General features: G+C 43.0%; 1 protein-coding gene across 1 annotated transcript in view; it reads right to left on the reverse strand.

The window, feature by feature from the left end:
• The window catches only part of LOC116973213 (alpha-(1,3)-fucosyltransferase 9-like), a 58,622-nt gene extending 54,529 nt beyond the window's left edge, over positions 1-4,093 (reverse strand). The window contains exon 1 of the mRNA XM_033021061.1: positions 3,851-4,093. The gene's annotated coding sequence lies outside the window, so the exon portion shown is untranslated. The remainder of the gene's footprint in view (positions 1-3,850) is intronic.
• Between the last annotated feature and the right edge of the window lie 6,375 nt (positions 4,094-10,468).

Consider the following 10,468-nt stretch of genomic DNA (forward strand, 5'->3'; position numbering starts at 1 on the left):
TTATTAGACTATGCCATTTTGACATCTATTACCATCCTCCTTATCGTTTACTACATTTGAGTTTCATGTTGCCTGTAGATTCTGAAAGGTTGACCTATTCATCCGTGTCCACACTATTATGTTACATGCAATGATTTCTCAACAACAAGCTGATGGAAGTTCACGTTGAAGCAGGGATGGGGCGAAATAGCCATGCACTTCTTGCCACTGAGTACAGAACATAGGATGTAGAACAGTACAGCGCAAACACTGTTGGCTCACAATGTCCATGCTGAACATGATGCCAAGTTAAACTAATCTCCCCTGCCTGCACAAGATCCAAATTCCTCCATTCTCTACATATTCATATGCCTCTCTTAAAGTCTCTTATCTGCTTTCAGCGCTACCACAGGCAGCGTGTTCTAAGCATCTATGTAAACATTTGCCCTGCCTGTCTTTCAGCTTTGCCTCTCTTCCACCCTGGGGAAAAAGGTCTGACTGTTTACCCTGTCCATGCATCTCATCACTTTATATATTCTATTAGATCATCCCTCAACTTTCAACGTTCCAGAGAAAATAATCAAAGTTATAGCTAACGTCTCCTTATCGCTAATATCCTTCAATCTAGGTAGCATTCTGGTAAACCTCTTCTGCAATCTCTCCAAAACCGCATCCTTTCTCTAATGGAGCAACCAGAACTGCTTGGAATACTCCAAATGTGGTGCAACCAAAGTGTAAAAGCTGCTCCATGTGCCTATCTACCTGGTTCCACTTCCGCTCTGACAGAACATTCCTGGATTATCTCTGTGCCCCAGTAGGGACTACATTGGCTACTCTCCAGTCCTCCTGTACCTCACCTGTGACTAGATAGGATACAGAGATATTCGTCAAGGCTCCAGCAATCTCCTCTCTTTCCTCTCTCACTAACTTGACATAGATCCCGTCAGTCCCTGGGCATTTATCCATCTTAATGCTTTTCAAGACGCTCAATGCCACCTCTTTCTTGATCTCAAACTGCCCTAGCATTTTAGTATTCCCCGCATTGATCTCACTGCACTCCTGTTCTTCTCCTTGGTGAATACAGATGCAAAGTACTCATTTAGTACCTCGCCTGCATCCTCTGACCCCAAATTCCTTTCTTTATCCTTGAATGGTCTCACCTTCTCCTTGGCTACCCTCTTGTTTTTAAATGTAAACATAAAAAACTTTGGAATTTTCTTGAAACCAACTCACCAATAATGTTTCATTACCCCTTTTGGCCCTTCTAATTGCCCGCTTGACTTCTTTCTTGCTTGTTTTATATTCCTCAAAGGCCCTGTGCGATTTCATCTTTCTAAACATTGATACTCTTTTTTCCTTTTTGACCATATTTGCAACCACCTTGCTCATCCAAGGTTCCCTTATCTTGCCATCCTTGTCCTTCCTGCTGATTGGAACACACACACACACACACACACACACACACACACACACACACACACACACACACACACACACACACACACACGCACACACACACGCACACGCACACACAGACACACACACACACACACACCTTCAGTTTAATCCCATTAGAGTGAATGCACCTTTCTTATTTTCAACATCTATCCATATTGCACAAACCCTCCAGTATGTATCTGAGATCGCCGAGTAATTCTCCCTGATTAGTAAAGCAACTTCTCCACATTTTTTACGTCACGTCAGAAACTCTGAAATCCTGGAACATTGAGCAGCCAGTCCTGTCCCTCCTGCAACCAAGTCTCTGTAATGACTCCAGTTTAAAAAATAATTATTCCTCATACCTCCCGGACTTTTTTCATGAAAATGGCTCACCCCAACCTTTTCAAGGGAAATTAAGGATGGATAAGAAATGCTAGCCATGCCAGTGACATCCGTGTCCTGTAAATTAATAAATATAAACACCGTCTATGATTCAAGGCTTCGCAAAGTATAAGGATGACTATGTTTGACTTAGAAAATCTTTTAAGTGTGCTCTCTGTCACATAACCTTGCAGTCTTGTACCTCATACCTCTGATGCGAAATAGCTTTTTAGAAAAAAATGATTTTTTTGCCCCCTACAACTTGGGTTGCACGTTATGAGAAGATTTAAGAGTCTTGGAACCAGAGTTAATTAAACAAATAAGGGGTAAAATGAATACAATTGTTTAAATTGATTTCTTATTTAAAATTGGTGAAATAAATTTAAAGTAAGAGACTGGGAAAGATGAAGAACTAAGGAAAGGAAGAAGAGGGCAAGTAAAGATAAATGTTAGTGTTAAATGGAAGGCCTATGTATTATTCAACATTATATTATTCATATTACAATGATAAAGTTGCTTCAAGCTGCATGTATTAAAACGTTTTAAAAAGTGAGAAACCTGAATCTGTCAGTGGTTTAAAATGTAACAAAGGTGCTATTTCACCTCTGATCCCATGGGAGCAAACAGATATATTGTGTAACCCCATAAAATCTGCACAGATTGAGTGGAAATGAAGAATCTGTAGCGTGAAGAATATATATTAGAATGGTGGGTTGAAACACGACCTTTGTTCTTAAAAAAGCATCTATTTGCAATTACACTTTGTTCATGCTATAAATAACAGTGTATGACATTGTCTATTAATTTGTTTCAGCACCAATATATAAACTGATCTGCATGAAGAAAATATAAAACGTCTTTTTTATCCATGACGCGCACTGGATTGGTGTTAAGCTTGGACATTTGCAATGATGTTGCATGGTTGGATGACAAATGATGCGCGCACACACACACGCACATCGTGGGGGCTAAATTGTGGTTATTTGACAAATGTCTCATTTTTGTCTTGTTTCTTCTCTGGGCTTCCCAGTGTCGGTAGAGAATTGGAAAGGTGCCTGGACACTTGGCATGGTGTAAGGTTGTCTTGCGTAAATTGGGTGGCACCAAGCCTCTCTTCAAACCTACCACTTTTGCATTGAACGTATTAGACGGGGGATGGAGTAGGAAGTGCAGAATTTTAAACTCTAGGTCGGCGTTTTATTGCAAATCTGGCACTTGACAATCAAGTCACGTCGCCGAAACTGCATTTACAATTGGGCTCCACGATTCTAGACGGGTTTCCGCGAAACGAGTTAAAATAAACGCGTGGGTTGCTCGTATCGCTGACGGTTTTCAAAACGTGTTTAATACAATAGATGTGTATTTGCAACTATTGCTTTGGATAACGAGTATGCTTGAGAAGGATTGCTTTGCGGGAACTGACATGAATCGCAGCCCAGTTTGTAAAGCTGGTTGATTGAACAGCATCTTGATGTTGGGCGCTGCTGTTCACAACGCAACATTTTAATGATGCTTCCCAACATGTTTGATGTACACTATTGTTAGCTGGTGAAGTTTTAATAAACAGTCATTAAAAAATCAATATTTTTTTTATTTCAATCAGCCCCTGGTTCTCCTATTTGTCTGCAATTGTATGGAACATATTTAGACGCCGGCGTTATTAATTTACGACGACTTCTTATAAAAAGACAAAGGAATTATATTAACAAATACATGTATCTATATTTGAGCTGCAGGAAAGAAGGTCGTTTGAATTCTCCGGACGCGACATAATGTATATGGTTATTTTCAACCCTGCAAGCCTTTTCATGGAAGGTGATAGGGGAAGGGTATTTGCTTGCCATGCTTTAAGAATTGCATTCATTGACAGCAAGTTAGGGCATACATTGTCCCTACATTAAATCATTATCACTCGCTGTTCTACCAACATACAGCACTCACTATAAAACGGTGCAAAACACTGCAGTATCGGCGATGGGAAACACATGCAGGTGCAGTTGGTGAATCAGGACGGTTTGACAATGGATGGATGGCATTCTCAGGTACTCACAGTCTCAGAGTAGGTTCGGCAGCAATCGAGGGGAAACAAATCTGGCTGATCTTTCAAAGAGTCCCATCTTCAAGGAGAGGACAACAAGGTGCTCTGAAGCCGGCGTTGCTGCAGATATTTCGGAGCGGACTCTATTTCACATTGCAATGTCTTTGTTCGACAGGAAGTGGCGTCTTCTCGTCAAATTGTGCAAAGTGGATGTGGAGCAGTGGAGCTCCAGCGCTGTCCCCACCAGGCACCCGCGTTAACCCGGCCCCGGCATCGCTATCGCTCCCTCCCCACCTCCCGCTACACTCTTGCGCCTTCTCTCGGTAAAACGTGCTGCCTCTGCGGGCGGTGGGCTGCAGCTTTGGTCGATGAGAGGCGAAGGTGCGGGCGGTGTCCTCTCACCGACCTGAGAAGCGGGTTCCCGGGCACCGCACTCTTACTGACTGGCACACTGGCCACAACCAGCCGCTCTGTGGCAGACAGTGGGTGGTGAAAGCCGACGGTGGGAAAGTTGAATGGCAACCCCACCATCCAGCACTATTGGCCTATCTGACCATGATCTAACTTAGTGCAGCAATTGACCCGCAGTTAATGTGCATATAAATGTAACCTATTATTTATTACTCGCGGGTAATCTGCTTTCCATTCATAAATGCTGTCGTCGGAATTTTAAATCATCACCCCCTTGCTTTGTATTGAATGCCAGTCCCGTGTCCTTGCCAACTCACCGCTGTTTTTCCTAATGAGAAAAGAGAGTCAAGACTGTGATCCCGCAGTTGGACCATCAGCTGGTGAACTCGTCGCTGGTCTTCAGAACAGAAGAAGCACGGGATGCATCACAGCCTGGTTTTAGGAACAGCTCCATCCAAGAACACAAGAAATTGCAGAGAATTGTGGAAACAGCCCAGACACACAGACCCTGTGATGGGTGTATGGGTCAAGCTGCCAGAGGAGGTAGTTGAGGCTGGGACATGTTAAGAAACAGTTAGACAGGTACATGAATAAGACAGGTTTGGATGGGTATGGGTCAAACACAGGCAGGTGGGACTAGTGTAGCTGGGACATGTTGGCCAGTGTGGGCAAGTTGGGCTGAAGGACCTGTATCCACACTGTATCACTCTATGATTTTGACCATAAGTCAAAATTAGGGCACATGGTATTGGGGGTAGAGTGCTGACATGGATAGAAAATTGGTTGGCAGACAGGAAACAAAGAGTAGGGATTAACGGGTCCCTTTCAGAATGGCAGGCAGTGACTAGTGGGGTACCGCAAGGCACGGTGCTGGGACGGCAGCTATTGACAATATACATCAATGATTTGGATGAAGGGTTTCAAAGTAACATTAGCAAATTTGCAGATGACACAAAGCTGGGTGGCAGTGTGAATTGTGAGGAGGATGCTATGAGAATGCAGGGTGACTTGGACAGGTTGGGGGAGTGGGCAGATGCATGGCAGATGAAGTTTAATGCGGATAAATGTGAGGTTATCCACTTTGGTATAAAAAACAGGAAGGCAGATTACTACCTAAATGGCATCAAATTGGGAAAAGGGGAAGTACAACGGGATTTGGGGGTCCTTGGTCATCAGCCTATGAAATTAAGCATGCAGCTCCAGCAGGCAGTGAAGAAAGCGAATGGCATGTTGGCCTTTATAACACGAGGAGTCGAGTATAGGAGCAAAGAGGTCCTTCTGCAGTTGTACAGGGCCCTAATGAGACCACACCTGGAATATTGTGTGCAGTTTTGGTCCCCTAATTTGAGGAAGGACATTCTTGCTATTGAGGGAGTGCAGCGTAGGTTTACAAGGTTAATTTCCGGGATGGCGGGACTGTCATATGCTGAGAGAATGGAGCGGCTGGGCTTGTACACTCTGGAGTTTAGAAGGATGAGAGGATATCTTATTGAAACATATAAGATTGTTAAGAGTTTGGACACGCTAGAGGCAGGAAACATGTTCCCAATGTTGGGGGAGTCCAGAACCAGGAGCCACAGTTTAAGAATAAGGGCTAAGCCATTTAGAACGGAGACGAGGAAACACTTTTTCTCACAGAGAGTTGTGAGTCTGTGGAATTCTATGCCTCAGAGGGCAGTGGAGGCCAGTTCTCTTGATACTTTCAAGAGAGAGCTAGATAGGGCTCTTGAAGATAGGCGATATGGGGAGAAGGCAGGAGATATGGGGAGAAGGCAGGAACGGGGTACAGATTGGGGATGATCAGCCATGATTACATTGAATGGTGGTGCTGGCTGGAAGGGCAGAATGGCCTACTCCTGCACCTATTGTCTATTGTCTATAAAGAATAAAAATTCTTTAGCACGCAACGAAAAAATACTTCTCACTGTATTTTGGTACATGTGACGATAAACTAAACTAAAGAATAAAAAGGAACTCAGAAGGGCAGGCATCATCTATGGAGGGAAATGGACAGACGACGTTTCAGTGTGATGACAGATCACTACTGAAACATCATCTGTCCATTCCCCCCACAGATGCTGCCTAACATTGCTGAGTTCCTCTGATTTTTTTTCTCTCAAGTTTCCAGAATCTACCGTCTCTTGTGTCTCCACTGAGTAAAAAAGTTGGCCACTCTAAGACACTCTTTTATTGATCTTGCACAGTTCAATACTATCACGTTTATCCCATTCATTAGTGTCTCAAAGGAATGTTTTGAATTCGGTAAATATGTTTATCTTTTTTCAACCTTGTGAACATTGTATAAATAAAAGTATTTTATCAACTCAGTCATAGTCATCGAGTGATAATACAGTGTGATACAGTGGAAATACAGTGTGCCCAACTTGCCCACACCGGCCAACGTGTCTCAGCTACACCAGTCCAACCTGCCTGCGTGGTTGGTTTGCATCCCTCCAAAGTCCTATCCATGTACCTGTCTAACTGTTTCTTTACGATAGTCCCAGCCTCAACTACCTCCTCTGGCAGCTTGTTCCATACACCCAGCATCCTTTGTGAGAAAAAATTGCCCCTCAGATTCCTATTAAATCTTTTCCCCTTCACCTTGAACCTATGTCCTCTGGTCCTCAATTCCCCTACTCTAGGCAAGAGATTCTAAGCATCTACCCGATCTATACCTCTCATGATTTTATACACCTCTATAAGATCACCCTTCATCCTCCTGCTCTCCAAGGAATAGAGACCCAGCCTACTCAACCTCTCCCTATAGCTCAGACCCTCTAGACCTGGCAACATCCTTGTAAATCTTCTCTGAACCCTATCAAGCTTGACAATACCTTTCCTATAACATGGTGCCCAAAACTGAACACAATATTCTAAATGCGGTCTCACCAACGTCTTATACAACTGCAACATGACCTCCCAACTCTATACTCAATACTCTGAATGATGAAGGCCAATGTACCAAAAGCCTTTTTGACCACCTTATCTACCTGCCACCTGACGTTAAAGGAACCATGCACCCGCACTCCTAGATCCCTCTGCTCTACAACACTCCCCAGAGGCCTACCATTCACTGTGTAGGTCCTGCCCTTGTTAGGAGTCCCAAAATGCAACACCACACATTTCTCTGTAAATTTGACATCGCCCCCGCCTCGACCTACTTCCAGCTCACCCAGTCTCCTCATTTACTTCGAGGCCATGACTGCCATTGCCATCGCCACCGCTGACCCTCACCTGCTCTCCATCTGCCCGCGGGAATCAACCAATGACTCCCCCGATCCTCGCCCCTCCCTCGGCCACCAGCAGGATGGGGCCGTCACTGACTTGGATTCCAGGCCCAGTTCCAGACCAAAAGTCTGAAGAAGGGTCTCAACCTAAAACATCACCTATCCTTGTTTTCCAGAGATGCTGTCTGGCCTGCTGAGATACTCCAGCACTTTGTGTCCTTTTGTGTATAAACCAGCATCTGCAGTTATTTGTTTCCACTGCTTATACGATAATCCCATAGTCGGTTATGGCAAACAATCGACAATAATGTATATCAAGGGATTGATAAAGTGGATGTGGAGAGGATGTTTCCACTAGTGCGAGAGTCTAAGGCCAGAGGTCATAGCCTCAGAATTTGACATTCTTTTAGGAAGGAGATGAGGAGGAATTTCTTTAGTCAGAGGGTGGTGAATCTGTGGAATTCATTGCCACAGAAGGCTGTGGAGGCCAAGTCAGTGGATATATTTAAGTCATCTATCCATGAATTCTTGATTAGTACGGGTGTCAGAGGTTATGGGGATAAAGCTGGAGAATAGGGATAGGAGGGAGAGATAGATCCGCCATGATTGAATGGCAGAATAGACTTGATGGACTGAATGGCCTAATCCCTCTCTATCACGTGATCTTATGATCTTATGATAATTTCCCCCCCTATGGTCCGTTATAATGAGAGTTTACTGTACGAGGATGGGAAATTTCAGCTGTAAGATGAGCAGGGGTTATTTCCTTTATAATAGGAGTTAAGAGAAAATTTGAAAGAGGCAAACCAAATAGAGGGAACATGGTCTTGTCTATGGATGGTTAAAGAATCATCTGCTGATGTTGGGAAGACAGTGTAAATATAATGATATTTTGCATTCGATATTGTGATATTGTTTTCACCACCTGTTGGAATGATCGAAATAAAACTAATGCTCAATATTTGTGGATCCGTTTATGTATTCTGAAAGCCAAAGTGAAGTCTAAAAAATATCTTCCAGAATAATCATGAGCATGCTGTCAAAGCCGAAAGAGATAGATGGGTCTTCTGCACAACGTAGTTTGAAAAATGATGAAAGGATTTTCCTTGCATGGTGCAAATAATTTCAGCCGGAATAAATCAATGTTCCATATGGTATTATTGATAAGTACGTTGCCTATTACAAGGAGCAGGTTGATTCAGCCTTGGACTGAAGAGTTTTTAAGGAATCAGCTTTCATATTTGATTAGCTCCTGCTAAGTAAATGAATATGGATAAGTTTACCATTGGTACTTGCTGCTTCACTCATTGGGATAATATGTTGGGGAATTGTAATTTTGGATTATGATTAATGTAATCTAACCGATGGGTCTTGCTGGGGATGCAACATTGAAAATGTTACATGGATTTTTTTCTCTTTGTCACTCAGGCATGTAAGTAAATGTTTTGATTGATTGATTGAAATATTCAAGATAGAAACAGGGCATATAGCCGATCAAGTCCACACCAACCATCGACCATCTGTTCACATTGGTTCTATGTTATCCTGCCTTTGCATTCACTCCCAGCACAAATTGTACAGACAATTTACAGCGGCCAATTAACCAACAAACCTGCCACGAACACAGGGAGAACATGCAAACTCCACACAGACAGCACCCGAGGTCAAGATTGATTTTGGGCCTCTGGAGCAGTGAGGTAGGAACTCTACTGGCTTCACCACTGTGCCACCCCACCAATTGTTCCTCTGACACTCCAAAACAAAACTACTGGATGATTGTGAGTGGGAACTTCTTATTTAGAAAACAAAACACTTTGATTTTACCAAATGCCTCCAAATGTGCATTATTTTATTCTAACGCTCAGCTTAAAAAAGATATTTTCATGTTCAATCTTCTCACTCAGACTCTCCCAATATGTAAGCCGCCCACAGATATTGTGAACAGAGGACCTAATGGACCCTCTTGGAGTAAATAAACTGCAGCAATTATCTTCCAAAGTCTTCCTCTGTATAACGTTATTATCAGGATCTTGCAGTGTTCAATAAAAACGCAAAGGACTGTGTAAAGGAATGGGAAACTGTCATATAGCCAACCAGCTTCAAAGACACGAAAAGAAGAAGAATCAGTTTATGGGAAGGCTAAACACTGGAGACATTCTGAATAGAAGAGTTCTTATTGCCTCACAACGATGAGTAACCATCTGTTCAATTCTAAACATCAGTAAAAGTTACAGTCTCCCTCCTTATGGCCCCGTCTCACGGTGCGAGTCCACCCACGAGTGATCCCGAGTGAAAGAAAAAATAAAACTCATGGTTGTCTACGAGATTCCAAGTTTATGTTCACGAGTTTAAACGAGTTTCCACGTGTATGTCCAAGTTTGTCGTTTACTTCTCATTTCTGCGATATACCAAGTTCCTCTCCCGAGTTACCAAGTTGTTCTCCCGAGTTACTCTTGAGCCAACAACGACTACAGACGCGTGGAAAAATCACCACATGGTAAAAATGATGTGATGCAGTTTTTTTTACACTATAAAAAGACCCCGCCTGAAGAACAATCTCGACGCGAAACATCACCTATTTCTTTTCTCCAGAGATGCTGCCTGACCCGCTGAGTTAGTCCATCATTTTGTGTCTATCTTTGGTTTAAACTAGTATCTGCAATTCCTTCCTTCAAACTTTTACAGTAGTTTGTTTCAAGAAACAATCCTTCCAAAATTGCATTCAAAAGTCCATTTGAACTGCATTTGTTCAAGGTCTGGCATCAATCATTGAAAGGCATAGGCTGTTTTGTGTCGGGAGGAACTGCAGAAGCTGGTTTACACCGAAGATAGACACAAAATGCTGGAGTAACTCAGCAGGACATGCAGCATTTCTGTAGAGAAGGAATGGGTGACGTTTCTGGTCGAGTCCCTTCTTCAGACTGAAAAAACATTTATAAACAAAATACAAAACATGTCAATCCCACTGCATAGGCCTTAGTCATGGTGCTGT

The sequence above is a fragment of the Amblyraja radiata genome, chromosome 5 (genome assembly GCF_010909765.2).
Source record: "Amblyraja radiata isolate CabotCenter1 chromosome 5, sAmbRad1.1.pri, whole genome shotgun sequence".
NCBI classification, from domain to species: Eukaryota; Metazoa; Chordata; class Chondrichthyes; order Rajiformes; family Rajidae; genus Amblyraja; species Amblyraja radiata.